General features: G+C 33.8%; 1 long non-coding RNA gene across 8 annotated transcripts; it reads left to right on the top strand.

The window, feature by feature from the left end:
• Positions 1 to 466: 466 nt before the first annotated feature.
• LOC107845982 lies at positions 467 to 14485 on the top strand. Of its 8 annotated transcripts, XR_007045961.1 has the most exons (7): positions 467 to 608; positions 732 to 803; positions 1094 to 1165; positions 2595 to 2646; positions 2787 to 8278; positions 8351 to 13810; positions 13910 to 14485. It is a non-coding gene; the product is annotated as an uncharacterized LOC107845982 (long non-coding RNA). The 8 variants fall into 8 exon arrangements; XR_007045955.1 differs by having other exon boundaries at positions 474 to 803; XR_007045954.1 differs by having other exon boundaries at positions 474 to 803; positions 1003 to 1165.
• Positions 14486 to 15782: the final 1297 nt, after the last annotated feature.

Genomic DNA, 15782 nt, shown 5'->3' with positions numbered 1-15782 from the left:
TTACAATTTAATGGGAGAACAAACATAACAGAATCTCACAAAGGACTTTTTTTCCTTCGTTAAAAATCTTTGCTTTAGATAAAATAATGTTTTCATTATTTTTTCTAGTATTTAAGAGTTTAAAATTAATTAAATATATTTATGGTAAAATCTTTCCTTATTAGAAAATATCAAAATTAATAACAACTAATATTTTTTTCATTAATTTAAAAATTTTAAGTCAACTAAATTTAATTTTAAAAAGATTTAAAAAATTTAGAAATAATTATAAAAACATTAGAATAATCAAACGTTACAACTAGTACAATGAATATGTTAAACGCTTTTAAAAAAATGAAATTGATTTCTCCTTTATAATAAGTTGTGATGGGACATGGTTAACATATCTGCTTGAGTGAAAAAGGATATTTTGGTAATTTGATAGAGTTTTTTTTTACTTCAACTTCTTCTTTATTATTCATGAAGAAACCCCTTTTGATTTACTTTTATTTGAACAGATACCACTTTTTCCTTCTACTGTTTCTGCTTGTCTTCTTGAAAATAATTTTTGATCTTCAATTTTTCCTTCGATTTGTATATTTTTCCTCCGATTTGTGTTATCTCAACTGGTAATTTTAACAGAGTTTTTACTCTCGCAGTCTCACTTTTCTGTTGCTTCTGCTTGTCTTCTTGGAGATAGTTTTTCAGTGGTTGAGCTTCAATTTTTCCTCCGATTTATGTTTTCTCAACAGGAACAAAGAGGCCTTATTGGTACTTTGGCTGATTTGTCGGATTTTATTTAGTTCTGCTTTGTTTCAGCAAAGGTAATTGCATGGCAAATATTTTTTTCTTTAAAAAAATTCAGATTCATCAAAACTTTTACATTACAAGAAATTAATTCTATGCTATGAGTAGGCTGCTATTTTTCTGCTTTTTAGGTTTTTGGAAATTTCTGCTTTATTATTTCTTTTTGAACTTTTTAATTTAAAGATGTCCGTTCCTAAATAAAAAGAAAAACGTCAGTGCTATGCAGAAAGCTCTGCCCAAAAAAATCGGACGGCTCGCGTTTGTTCTACAACACAAAATCCAATAAATAGCTTGACCGTATTGGCAGGTTCTTCCAAGTTTAATACAGACCTAGCTGAGAAAGCATGCCAAGCAATAACTCCATCGTGCTTTGAAACAGGTTAGCTTAGCATTTTCGGCTCCTTCAAATTAAGTTCAAATTAACGTCAATACGTTTTTCTCCACGTTGCTTCTCTGTAGGTAGTCATGCTTACTTGCATTGATACTTTTCATCTTCGCGTGTCTTAGCAATTGCGTTCATAGGACATGGCACTATTTTTGTTAGTAACAGTAGAAACGTAGCTGATCCGCCTTCTACTTTTGAAATTGGTAAGTTCGAAGTGTTATGTTCATAATCGTGGATTGCCCTTAAGATCCAAACTTATATGAAAATTTCGATCCACATCAGCAGCACCTCGCCAACGTGCCGTCAGAAATAAAGGTTTGTTTACTCTTATGTTTAGGATTAATTTGGCCACTTATTTGCCTTATGTAAGATATTTCTTGTTCGACCGACTCTTTCATATACACAGGTAGTAGGTCTAGACCACTTCGTCAATGAAACATTAATGACCTACCCCAGAACTCTTTCACCCTGAAACATATTTCAAACTGTAAATTTTGCAAGGCCAAAAGATTTCAATATGAATCACCGAAATTTTGTTGTGACAACGGCTCGGTGAAATTGGTTCATTACGGAATGCCTATTGAATTGACAAATCTTTATTTAGGCGTATCTGAGGAGCCTAAATATTTTCGTACTTATGCTAGAATGTATAACAATATGTTTGCTTCACTTCTTTTGGTGTAAAATACGATAGGAACTTAACAACAAAAAATCGTGGTATTTACACATTCAGAGTTCCAAGGAAAAATGTATCATTTTATTGATGACTTGGTGCCCTCAGATCGACCGGCAAAAAACATACAGCTATACTTTTATGATACAGACAATGAACTAACAAATGGGATGGCATTTTCAGAAAAGTTGACGAATCAGTTATCAAAAGCTTGTTGGAAATATTGAAACTCAATCCATACTCTCTCTTTCTGAAATCATTAACAGATATTCCTAAATTATCTAGCTTTTATATTGCGCTTAAGTGTGACTCTGTCTTAGATAAGTGAAAGTACAACTTACCAACATCGTCAGAGGTAGCGGCAATATGGATAGAAGAGCATAATAGTTCCAACATTTCCTTACCACATATTCGCATTTACACTCGCAGTAATAAGAGTCAAGTGGTAAATTATTATTACGGTTGTTATGATCCATTATAGAATCCATTGTTATTTTCTTATGGTCAGAGTGGATGGCACTGCGGTATTAAAAAAGTTATTTAAACAAACAATTCCACTAGACGAAGAATTCATGATGAACATAAGCAACTACCAAGTATAGAAAATATTTGCTTGGTTGAAATGCTACTTGACATGGAAACTGAATTTCTGCAAAAAAGAAATGAAAAATAAATACAGTGTCGTGAATATTACTGCTATAAATAGCAAATGAGAGAGAATGAAGAAATTGCAATTTTGCATACTGGCAGATTATTCCAGCAATTCTCGATTGACGAATTGATCAAGCTCGAGACTCAAAAGGTTAGATTTATATTCAGCGAATCAAGATTTATTTCTAGTTGATGTGTTATCGGGGAAAAATAAATACAGTGTCGTGAATATTACTGCTATAAATAGCAAATGAGAGAGAATGAAGAAATTGCAATTTTGCATACTGGCAGATTATTCCAGCAATTCTCGATTGACGAATTGATCAAGCTCGAGACTCAAAAGGTTAGATTTATATTCAGCGAATCAAGATTTATTTCTAGTTGATGTGTTATCGGGGATGCTTGATATGCTAAGAAGCGGTGAGAGAGAGGCATCAAAAATTGAAAAAAAAGGCTTTTCTACCTGCAACTTTTATAGAAGGTCCTAGAGATATGCGACGAAGATATATGGATGCTATTGCATTAATACAATATTTTGGAGCCCGATAGATTTATGACGATGACATGTAATTCATCTTGGCCAATTGAATTTCAAAAGCGTGGTTTTCCCATGCACATTTCGTTATTATACTGAATCCTGAATATAAATTGCTAACTACTGAGGCTTACGATAAAATTGTTTGTGTTGAATTACCTGATTCAGATACAAATACTTACCTATACTCGCTTGTTACTACATATATGATGTATGGACCTTGTGGTGATTTAAATTCTAACTGTCCTTGTACAAAAAGTAAGGGATATTGCAAATTTAATTATCTAAAAGAATTTGCTAATTATACATCGAAGGGAAAAAACTCATATCTAATATATCGAAGACGAAATACTAGAAAACGTGTAAAAATTAGAAAACACTTTCTAGACAATTCATGGGTAGTTCCTTACAATCCATATTTGTTGAGAAAATTTGATTGTCATATTAATGTTGAAGTTTGCTTTGACATTAAAGTTGTAAAATATATCTGCAAGGGACATGATAAGATTGCCTTCTTCATACATGCTGATGGTCCAACTATTGAAATAGATGAAATCAAAGAATATCAATCTACTAGATTGGTTTCTCCCTCGAGGCGACTTGGCGTATATTTAGTTTTCCTATTAGTGAGATGATTCCAACTACTTACCAGCTTCAGCTACATCTTGAAGGCGAACAATTTGTCTCCTTCAAAAGTACAGAAAAGATAAATACAATAGTGAATAATCCCATGCTAAAAAAAATAATGTTAACTAAGTTCTTTATAATGAACAATGTTAATGAGGTTGTCAAGAATTTAAACTTGCGTTATACCGACTTTGCATGCTATTTCATTTGGTCCAGACAGGATAGAATGTGGATATATCGAAAGAAAGGTACCGTTATTGGTCGTCTTGTAACATCTCACCCAACAGAGGGAGAAAGGTATTATCTTAGATTGTTATTACTAAATATTAAAGGACCAAAATCATACAAAGATTTACCGACCATAAATGGAGTTTGTTGTACAACATTCAGGGAGGCAGCAGAAAAAAATGATTATTACAATGTGACAATAACTTGATAGATTGTATGTCTGAGGCTACAAGATACCAAATGCCCTGTAGCTTGAGACGTTATTTGCTACGTTATTAATATATTGTAATCCTACTAATCCAAAAGAACTATGGCTTCAATTTGAAGATTCTATGTCTGATGATTTTAAGCTTTTACCAAATATTACTGACAAACAACTTCGTCATATGACATTAAACCATATTAATGACACTTTGCACTCAATGGGTCGTGACATAAATGAGTTTGCTCTTATATCAGAAATTTTTTTAGGTTCATCTACTGCTAGAGAAGCTAAAAGTTGCCATTTCGAGAGAAATATAATTGTTACGCATGAGGATTTGATACTACAAATAAAATTGAACATTGATCAACAAAAGGCATATGATGTAATTCTTGACAGAATATTTAAAAATAGATCTAGAGCTTTTTTTGTCGATGTCCTCGATGGAACTGGTAAAACTTTTTGGTATCGTGCGTTATGAATTGCTAAACGATCAAGAGGCCTTGTTGCTTTAGCAACAGCAAGTTCTGGTGTTGCAACGTATTGACGAGCAATTTTTTTGTAACATCAGCAAGCAGAGTTCACTTGCATCGTTAATAAGTGTGCCAAATTAATCATCTGGGATGAAGTATCAATGACCAAAAAACAACCAATAGAGGCTTTTAATTTACTCTTAAAAGACCTGCTGGATACAAAGACACTCTTTGGTGAAAAAGTTATGGTTTTAGGTGGAGATTTCCGACAAACTCTCCCAGTTGTCCGTAGTGGCACAAAAGAGGATTTCATAAAAGAAAGTTTATTATATTCTGATATTTGAAACCATCTTGAAAAATTGCAATTATTAATAAACACGCGTGCGAGAACTGATCCCGTTTTTCTGAATATTTGATGCGAATAGAAAATGAAAAAGAAGAAACAAATTGTCATGGTCAGATCAATATTCATAACTGTTTTACTATTCCTTTCATTTTTGAAAAAGAATCTTTAAATCTTTTATTTAGAATAACTTATCCGAATCTATATTCATTTTCCTGTGATATGGCTTCAATGACTTCTCGTGTTATTCTTACAACAAAAAATGATTTCGTTGATGAAATAAATGATATGCTCATTACACAATTTTCTGGTGAATCTAGAACATATGTTGCATATGATATTAAAAGGGAATGATCAGAGCCAATATGAAGATTTTTTACATAGCTTACATCCTCCAGGTTTACTCCGTACAAATTAACTTTAAAAGAAGGTTGCCCGGTTATATTACTGCAAAATTTAAACCCACCTGAAGGCTTGTGTAATGGTACACATCTTATTTGTCGACGTTTTAAGATGCATCTTATAAGCGCTACAATTGTGAGTGGTGATTTAAAGAATACTCATGTATTTATTCCAAGAATTCCATTATTGTGATCGCATGATGAAAATCTACCTATTCCTTTTAAAAGAAGGAAGTTTCTAATTGGATTATGTTTTGCTATAACTATAAATAGAGCTCAAGGTCAAACTTTGAACTTTGTCGGAATATATTTGCGAGAACTGGTCATTTCACATGGTCAGTTGTACGTTGCTTTATCACGAGCCAAGAGCTCAAACTCTGTGAAAATTTTAATCCGACCACCAACAACGGATAGCAATGATGATCATACAATATATAATGTCGTATATGATGAAATCATTCAAGTGGCTGCCTTATAGATTCATCAAACTGCCCATGAAAAGGTGCACATTTAGTTGTTATGAACAGTTTTTCCTTTGGAATTCACTATACTTTTTGTATTTTGCTCCATATTTGGTATGTTCTTGGTGTGATAATTTGATCTGGATTTGTTTGACAAAATGCAAGGACCCAATCAACCCAAGATAAAGTACAATAAATTTAGTTGCTATGAACTGCTTTTCTTTTAAGGTTTAAATTGGTGAATATTCCTTCCATCATGATCTTCAGGTATGGTGATTTCTATAATTGGATTGTTTTTCTTTTAAGTCTCAACTGACTTTATATTTTGAATTTCTACAATTTTAATATGCATTTCGTGGTGGTATACTGCTTAAAAATTTTATTTAGTAACTGTAGTGTTCATATAAGATTTGTTGTGCGTTTTAATGTTGGGGAGAAAGTACTGCCAAATACATGGTTAAGATGTTGAGATATTGAAGAAATTGCCCCCTGTGAAGTTCAATGTTAGTTCATCTCGCTCATTTTTGGTGGGCAGGTTTATCAAATAATTAGTTGTAGTGCGAGCAAGCTAAGTTTGAATCACTGTTGTGAAGAGAGAGTGGATTTGATTATCCTTATATCCTTTTGTTATGTACTGGCATTTTGTTTCTGTGAACGATTTCCCGAAGAAAAGACAGGACGCTCTTCCAGTATTGAATCTATTTGTTCATATCCTCACATTCGAAATAATCCTTCATATTTGTTTATTACGAAAAATCATGCCTCTTGTTTCTAATGTTAAGCTATATCATTTTTTCATGGATCACTAAAAATTATTTATTTGGCCGTTGGTTGTAGTCTATCAACATTGATTCGCAAGTCTAACTAAGCAAGCATAATTTTCTTTGTGCTACTTGTTTTCAAGTACGAATTAATAACAAAAGTTCTTAAAAATTTGTGTCACTTATCTGCTAGAGGGGACTTGCTGCACGGTTACTGCAGAGCGACAAGATGCCCGGCTAAGGTAGCTGTATTTAAGAAGTGTTCTGCAGCAAGATGTTACTTTCTTTGATAATGAAGTAAATACTATTGGGTTCAATTGGTGTGAATGAAAAATAGAGGGACCCAACCTTTTGAGGAAAAGGCACATTGTTTTGGAAAAGGAGTGACTGTTCGGATAGTTGTGTCTCTTTAGAAAAAAGACACAATATTTTGAATGAACAGACATGACTCTTCCAAAAGATACACCTTTTCGGATGGACCATTGCCACCTTTCGAAAGGGTCACTTTATGGCTATATAAACCTGTATTTTTACCACAGGTTTAGAGTGAAAAATTTTGCATAAGAAAAATATTCTCTTGCTTCTAAAAACTTCGTGTGATCATCTCCCGTTGAGTGAGTTCAAAGAAAACCAAAAAATTTGAGGTACCGCTACATTCTGGTTGTGAAGCCATTTTATCCTGGGAGGAAAAATCCGCAACCTTGAGTACTTTAGGGGAATTATTTCCTTAAGGACACTCCGTGAATTTGGAGGACTTGGTTTTTTTCCGCTTTATCTTATTTTCTGAAAAAACATACTTCTTAGAAAGATCACTTTGATCTTGTGTTGAGGGTGTTATGGCACTTCAGAGTGTTCTTATTTTATACTTGAACTAGTGTTGAAGTTATTCTGTTAGATTACAGATTATGTGTACCCAAAAATATTGAAAAACAACAATCTTAAGGAAATATTTTTGAAAAAAAATAATAATTTTTTGATTGTTTGGTGAAATTTTCTTTTCACTAAAGTTTTTATTTTCAGAATCTGTAAATTTTTATTCTTTTAGTTTCTGGAGATTAAAGCTATAAGATTTCTACTCCGTTTAAACTTAACTAGTGGTTTGAAAATATAAAATCTTCATCACAAGTTAAAGATCACTCGGTTGACGATTGAAAGTTATAAAAACTTCATTGTTAAACTAGAAACAAGAGGTGTTTAAAGTTACTGCAACTTTATTTATAGTATTTTGATATACTAAAGATTCTGTCTTGTTGTGACATGAAAAATGACTAACGATAGTCAAGTGCATGATGTTGTAATGACTGTTGCAACAACTAGTGTTGCCACAACGAGTCGTACAAAGAAACCCGAAAAGTTCAAGGGTATTGACTTCAAAATGTGGCAGTAGAAAATGTTTTTCTACCTTACAACTCTTTGTCTTCAAAGGTTCACATTTGAGGAAGCTTCAGAGGTGCTCGAGGAAACCTCTAAACAAGAGCGATTTGTGATTGTGGAGGTTTGAAAACACTCTGATTTCCTTTGCAGGAACTACATCTTGAGTGGTCTCCAAGATGATCTTTACAATGTGCATAGTGGAACAAAGGCAGCAAAAGAGTTGTGGGGAGTGCTGGAACGAAAGGATATAAGACAGAGGATGCAGGAACTAAAAAGTTCTTCGTTTCAAGATTCCTAGAATATAAAATGATAGACAGCAAGTCGGTGTCTCCCAAGTGCAGAAACTGCAAGTGGTCATCCATGATATCTTTGCGGAAGGTATGATTTTGAAAAATACCTTTGTTAAACAGTTTGAAAATGTTCTTAGTAATTACATAACCTTTATTGTAGGTTTGGTCGCGAATGAAGCGTTTCAAGTAGCAACAATAATAAAGAAGCTACCACCTATGTGGAAGGACTTCAAGAACTATTTGAAACACAAACGTAAGGGGATGTCTGTCGAAGATCTAATCGTAAGATTGTGCATTGAAGATGACAATACGGCTGCGGAAAAAAGGTCAAGAGGAAATTCTACAATGAATGGAGCAAATATTGTAGAAGATAACTACAACTCCAAAAAGCAAAAGAAAGCTGGAAATGAAAGCAATCAACCCAAGAAGAAATTCAAGGGAAAGTGCTTCAACTGTGGCAAGATTAGCCACAAATCAATAGATTGTCGGGTCCTAAGAAAGGCAAGAAAAATGACCAAGCAAATGTGGCTGAGTCCAAGAAAGAAATGGATGATCTGTGTTCCATGCTTTCCGAATGCAACTTGGTGGGAAATTCTCCTGAATGGTGGATGGATTCTGGTGCCACCCGCCATGTTTGTGCTAATAAGGAGTTGTGTTCAACGTTTGCTCCAGCTCAAGGAGAAGAAAAGATCTTCATGGCTAACTCCGCTACTGCAAAAGTAGAAGGAATAGGAAAAGTATGCTTGAAAATGACTTCAGGTAAAGTGTTGACACTCAACAATGTCCTGTACGTACCGGAGTTAAGAAAGAACTTGATTTCTGTATCACTTCTAGATAAAAAGGGATTCAAATGTATAACTGTTTTCGAAAAAGTTGTAATTAACAAATGAGAAGTGTATGTAGGAAAAGACTATCTCACTGAGGGCCTATAAGATGAATGTAATGAATATTGAAATTAATAAAAGTTCTTCTTCTTCTTACTTTCTTAAGTCTTATGATTTGTGACATGAACAATTAGGTCATGTTAATTACAAAACATTGCAAAAACTGATTAACTTAGAAGTTTTGTCAAACTTTGAGTGAAATAAATCAAAATGACAAATGTATGTGGAATCAAACTATGCTAAGCATCCGTATAAATACGTTGAAAGGAATTTCAATCCCGTAGACTTAATCCATACTGACATTTGTGATATGAAGTCAATACCATCTCGTGGTGGAAAAAAGTATTTTATAATTTTTATTGATGATTGCACTAAATATTGTTATGCCTATTTACTAAATAGTAAGGACGAAGCAATAGATGCGTTTAGGCAATATAAAACTGAAGTTGAAAATTAGTCAAAGAAAAAGATCAAAATGATAAGACGTGATAGAGACGGAGAATATGAATCTTTCTTTGTGTAACTATGTGTATAGAATGGAATTTTCCACCAAACTACAACCTCGTATTCACCCCAATCCAATGAAATTGCGGAAAGAAAAAACCAAAATTTGAAGGAAATGATGAATGCATTATAAGTTCAAGTTTACCGCAAAACTTATGGAGGGAGGCTATCCTTACAACCAACCGAATACTCAATAGAATTCCCCATAGTAAGACACAATTAATTTCATATGAAAAATAAAAAGGAAGGAAACCCAACTTGAAATATTTCAAAGTGTGGGGGTGTCTAGCGAAGGTCCGAGTTCCTATGCTTAAAAGAGTAAAGATAGGACCTAAGAAGGTGGACTGCGTGTTCATAGGATATGCTAAAAGTAGTAAAGCATGTCAGTTTTTGATTCATAAATCCAAACATCTGGATATTAATAAAAGTACGGTAGTTGAATCAGATAATGCTGAATTCTTTGAATATATTTATCCGTATAAAACTAGACATGACTAGTTTAGTGGGGAATCTAAACGACCTCGAGATGAACCAAGTGAGGATGTACATAATGATGAGAATCCAAGACGTAGTACACGTCAAAGAACGTCAACTTTGCTTGGATCGAATTTTGTAACATTTCTCTTAGAAAATGTGCCTCAAACGTTTAAAGAAGCGATGTCGTCGTCAAACTCATACTTTTGGAAAGAGGCAGTCAATAGTGAGATTGATTCAATCTTAAGAAACCATACGTGGGAACTGATTGATCTTCCTCCAGGAAATAAACCTTTAGGTCATAAATGGATTTTCGACATGAAAATAAAAGAGGATGGTACTATTGACAAATACAAGGTAAGACTTGTGGTAAAAGGCTTTAAACAAAAGGAAGGTCTTGATTACTTTGATACATACTCGCTAGTTACGAGGATAACGTAAATTCAGATGTTAATTGCCTTGGCGGCAGTATATGATCTTGAATCCATCAAATGGATGTGAAAACAATATTACTAAATGGAAAATTAGAGAAAGAACTTTACATGGAACAACCTGAGGGTTTTATGATTCTAGGAAAAGAAAATAAGGTGTAAAAACTTGTTAAGTCACTTTATGGACTAAAACAAGCACCTAAATAAAATGGCATGAGAAGTTTGACCAAATCATGTTGGCAAAAGGGTTCAATATTAATGAATGTGATAAATGTGTTTACATTAAAGACACTCGAAATCACCAAGTCATTGTATGTTTGTATGTGGATGGTATGTTGATCATCAGTAGAGACATTTCGGACATAAATGCAACGAAACGAATGCTTAAGAACAAGTTTGATATGAAAGATCTTGGAGTTGCAGATGTGATCTTGGGAATAAGAATCCATAGAACTCTACAAGGGTTGGCATTGTCACAGTCTCATTACATAGAAAATGTACTTGACAAATTCAAGTATTTGAAATTTGGTATTGTCAAGACTCCATTGGATGTGAGCTTCACACTTCAAAAGAATGAGGGTGAAAGTAACTCACAATTGGAGTATGCAAGAGTATTGGGATGTTTAATGTATATAATGAATTGTACACGACTAGACATAGCATGCGCTTTTAGTAAATTGAGTCGGTACATGAGTAATCCCAACAAAACTCATTGGATGACAATGAAAAGAGTTTTGGGGTATATAAAATACACTCAAGACTATGCTTTGCATTAAAATAAATATCCCGCAGTATTTGAAGGATATAGTGATGCAAATTGAATCACCGGATCAAACGAAGTAAAATCCACGAGTGGAGGAGCGGTCTCATGGAAATCATCCAAACAGATATATATTGCTCGCTCCACAATGGAATCAAAATTTATTGCGTTAGATAAAGCCGGTGAAGAAGCAGAATGACTCCAAAATTTCTTGGAAGATATTCCTTATTGGTCCATACTAGTGGCACCAGTATGTATGCACTACGATAGCCAAATGACAATAGGTAGGGTAGAAAGCATGATGTACAACGGTAAATCTCGTCACATAAGACTGAGACATAATACCGTTAGAGAACTTCTCTCTTGTGGAATTATCACTATTGACTATGTAAAGTCAAAGGATAATGTGTCGGATCCACTTACAAAAGGCTTGTTTAGAGAAGGAGTTGAGAGGACATCCAAGGGAATGGGTTTACGGCCTAGGACAAGTCAGCATGACGGTAACTCTACCTAGCAGACTGGAGATCCCAAGAGCTAGGTTCAAGGAGATCAAACAAAGTTGTGTCTGATAGGTTCAACATTATCAATATACCCAACCATTCTCATGATGTAGAAAATATTTAATAAATAAGGATAAGACTTATGGTGTGAAGTCTTTTAATGATTATCTAAATTTGGCAGATTTGACCAAATAGTTTAATCTAGAGGATTGAACGTTTAGAAATCACCTATGTGAGGGCAAATTTGAAGCTGTTCAAGGTGAATGTTAGTAAAGGCTTATTCTCTAAGCTCTCATAAGATCGGGACGTGTTCATGGTTGAAACGAATAAAATTGTGAGAACCATAAACGGTAAAAGACTGATTGTATGACATGTGTTGTCTAGGTGTACATTAAAGCTTGACGGTTCAAAGATATCAAATCTACCGATTGACCGAGTGCATTCGATGCATGTTCACTACAAAAAGTTCAAAGGGAAACCCACTTATCCAGATGCAATCAGTCTTTGCTTGATGATCACATACTTGTCCGTAAAGTTTTACGAAGAATAGTCATTCTCCATTCATGTGGGAGATTGTTGGGTTCAGTTGGTGTGAATGGAAAATGGAGGGACACAATCTTTTGAGGAAAACACACATTGTTTTGGAAAAGGAGTGACTGTTCGGATAGTTGTGTCTGTTCAGAAAAAGACACAAGTGAAAAATTCTGCATAAGAAAAATATTCTCGTACTTTTAAAAACTCTGTGTGATCATCTCCCGTTGAGTGAGTTCGAAGAAAATTAGAAAGTTTGAGGTACCACTACATTCTGGTTGTGAAGCCATTTTATCTTGGGAGAAAAATTCCCCAACCTCAGGTACTTGAGGGAAATTATTTCCTTAAGGACACTCCGTGAATTCGGAGGACTTGGCTTTTTTCTGCTTCATCTTATTTTCTGAAAAAACATACTTCGTAGAAAGATCACTTTGATCTTGTGTTGAGGGTGTTGTGGTGCTTCATAGTGTTCTTGTTTTATACTTGAACTAGTGTTGAAGTTATTCTGTCAGATTACAGATTATGTGTACCCGAAAGCATTGAAAAACAACAAATGCAGGGTAAGTTATTGGGAAAATGTCAGGTCGCATTTTTATCATACAAGATGCTATCGGCGATAAGGTACGGCAAGTAATACTGCCCTGATTTTTTTGCTTATACAAAAAACAATCAATTCACAAATCACAATATCCGTACTGAAATAAAACCAAAATACCCTTTTTTGCTCAAGCAGACATGTTGGCCATGTCCTGTTTGCTTGAGCAGCTACATCACGACTTATTATATAGGAGAGAAGAAAAAATTCTCTGTAGTTGTCTGTAATTCTCTTTCTTATTTTCCACTTTCCAACTATTGATTATGCTCAGATGGGGAAAATCATAGGGTGCAGATCACTGTTTATAGAAGGCTTTATTATTGCCTTCATCTAGCACCTGTTATGCTTTCGCCCATTATTCCGCTGGTAATAGTTGTTGGCGTCATGTTCTTCTTCATGTCTAGAGAGGCTTCCCATTCTAAGGCAGCCAATGTAGTTGAGCAAACAATTCGTTCCATCAGAACAGTAAGGCTTTAACCTTAGAATTATCTCTCAATTTATGTGTGCTTGTTCTCCATGATTATTTTCTTGGTTTCAGCTTGCAAGAAAAATGCTACAGTTTTGAGGATGCACATCTAGACACCTCAACTCATTCTATTGTGTCAGTTGAAGACTCCAATTTACAAAATTATCAACACCGTGTCACATCTGCATTAGGTGTTGACGAGACACATTGGGAATGAGTTGGGGTGTTTAATTGTCAATTGAGGCCAAGTTGAAGTGTCTACATGTACTGGGCGAGGCCAAATCTGGGATTCTAACGGGAAAACATACTCTCTCTAACTTTTGGACAAAATCTACACTGCACATTGTATAGCTTGCATCATTTACCTCTGCAATTATGCTTTGGCTTTCTGATATGATGGAAAGATGGTCTTGGAGAAAGGTTACACAGGAGGTTCAGTGTTGGACATAATTCTAGCTTTGGTATATTCTTCATTGTGAGTATTTTGTCGATGAATCTTCAGTAACTTCGAACCTTTCAAAGTAAGATTTTTAATGTGATGATCATCTACATAATCACAAAAACTATTTTGTAGGTCAATAGGTCAGGCATCTCCTTGCTTTGGTGGAATCGGAAGTGGGAAGTCCGCAATTATTAGTTTAATCGAGAGATTCTATGATTTTATAGACGGGTATTGAAAGCAGTTGTTGTGCACAATACAAGTGAGCTTGAGTTTACACAATATCCGTCCCAAACCCCACTCGTGGAATTATGCTTGGTTTGTTACTGTTGTTGGACAAATTGAAACGGAGGGAGGAAGGTTTTTTTACTCTGTTTGTGGTCTGGGATTGGAAATTGACTGTGTTGTGTGTAAATCACATTGATATATTTGTCTGAAGTCACATGCACAAAGGAAGAATTCCATTTGTTTTTTTCCTAGTTGTTTACCTTCTAAATACTTTCTTGATTAGCCTTGTAATTGGTAGTTCTTACAATAGCAGATGAAAATCATTGTTCATCTATTTTTTTTTCTTTTTTTGAACTGGTTTGTAATGCATGCTTTTACTTAAGCGGAGGGTCTATCAGAAACAACCTCTCTACCTTGTACAAGTAAGGTCTGTGTACATTCTAACTTCGTAAGGTTGAAATATTTTTTATAGTAGTTTGGTTCTATGGTTTCTAATTAGTTATTATAAATCGTTTAAGACATATTTATTTAATATAGAGGTTTTAATGATCAATATTGGGCCGTGCGTAGCACCACGTAAGCCGCCTAGTATAAATATAAGTTGGAAAAAAATTATGAAAATGTTAAAATCCATGAGTTTCGTATGTATAATTTTCTTTTCTGTTCTTTAAATAGTTGTAGAGACATCAACAATAACCCTTCAGATAGATAATTACTTCATTGTACTAATTTATTTTGTTAAATATCCTTTTTTATTGTTGATATGATATCGGACGACACAAATTATGCAGGCCTTGTAGGAAAAATAATTATTTTATTTCAAAAGCATTTATTTGGTGTGCTTAAAAAGCTATAGTATGTTTTAGAATCTATTTTCTTACTCGGAGGAATAGGAAAAATTATGGCGGCCTTTAGTTCCAAGTAACACCTTCATGTCCTAGTATCTTGCTCCATATAGCCTAAGTGACACCTTCATATCCTATATCCTAGTATCTTGCTCCATATAGCCTAAGTGACACCTTCATATCCTAGTATCTTGCTCCATATAATCTATAAATAGGCATTCTTTCCTTTAGCAAATGCAACAAGAACAAATATATAAAACTTATTTCTTTTGCAGTAACCAACTTCCTATTTTTTTTTAAATATCTTATTTCCTTAATTTTCTCTTCCTTCACCCTTTCATATATTATTATATAATTTATTAAAGGGTTCTATTATTTATATTATTTTTAGTTTAACTTGGTGGTATTTGTATTAATAATTTTGTTGATTCTTGTATTCTCTGATTAATTAGGGAAGACTTATTTAATCTTGAATATCCTCTAATTAATAAGAGAAGTGCTTGTTTAATCCTAGAGAAACATTTTACCCTGCTGAAATAGTTCCTTAGGACAGTGCCTAGCACGACTCAAGTACAATTAATATAATGTCATAGTAATATTTATTTAATATTCAGTATCATTAATTTGTCAATAAGAAATTATATTACTGTTATAATTATTATACCGGTTATAATATTATTATTTTATTATTATTATTCTTATTATTGTTATTATTATACACTGTTATGTCATTATACTGCTAATATTATTATTGTTATATTATTATCTTGTTAACAGTTAATTAATATTATTATTATTATTTTACCATTGTTTCCCAACAATCTAAGAAATTATGGTAAATAATTCTACTCCTGGTATTTCTTCTACCGACGCAACTCCTAATACTCTTGTTCCGGTTGTTCTACCATATGCAAAATCGTTTCCTGATGTTTCAA

This window comes from Capsicum annuum, chromosome 10, assembly GCF_002878395.1.
Source record: "Capsicum annuum cultivar UCD-10X-F1 chromosome 10, UCD10Xv1.1, whole genome shotgun sequence".
NCBI classification, from domain to species: Eukaryota; Viridiplantae; Streptophyta; class Magnoliopsida; order Solanales; family Solanaceae; genus Capsicum; species Capsicum annuum.
This window is presented reverse-complemented; position numbering and strand designations above follow the sequence as displayed.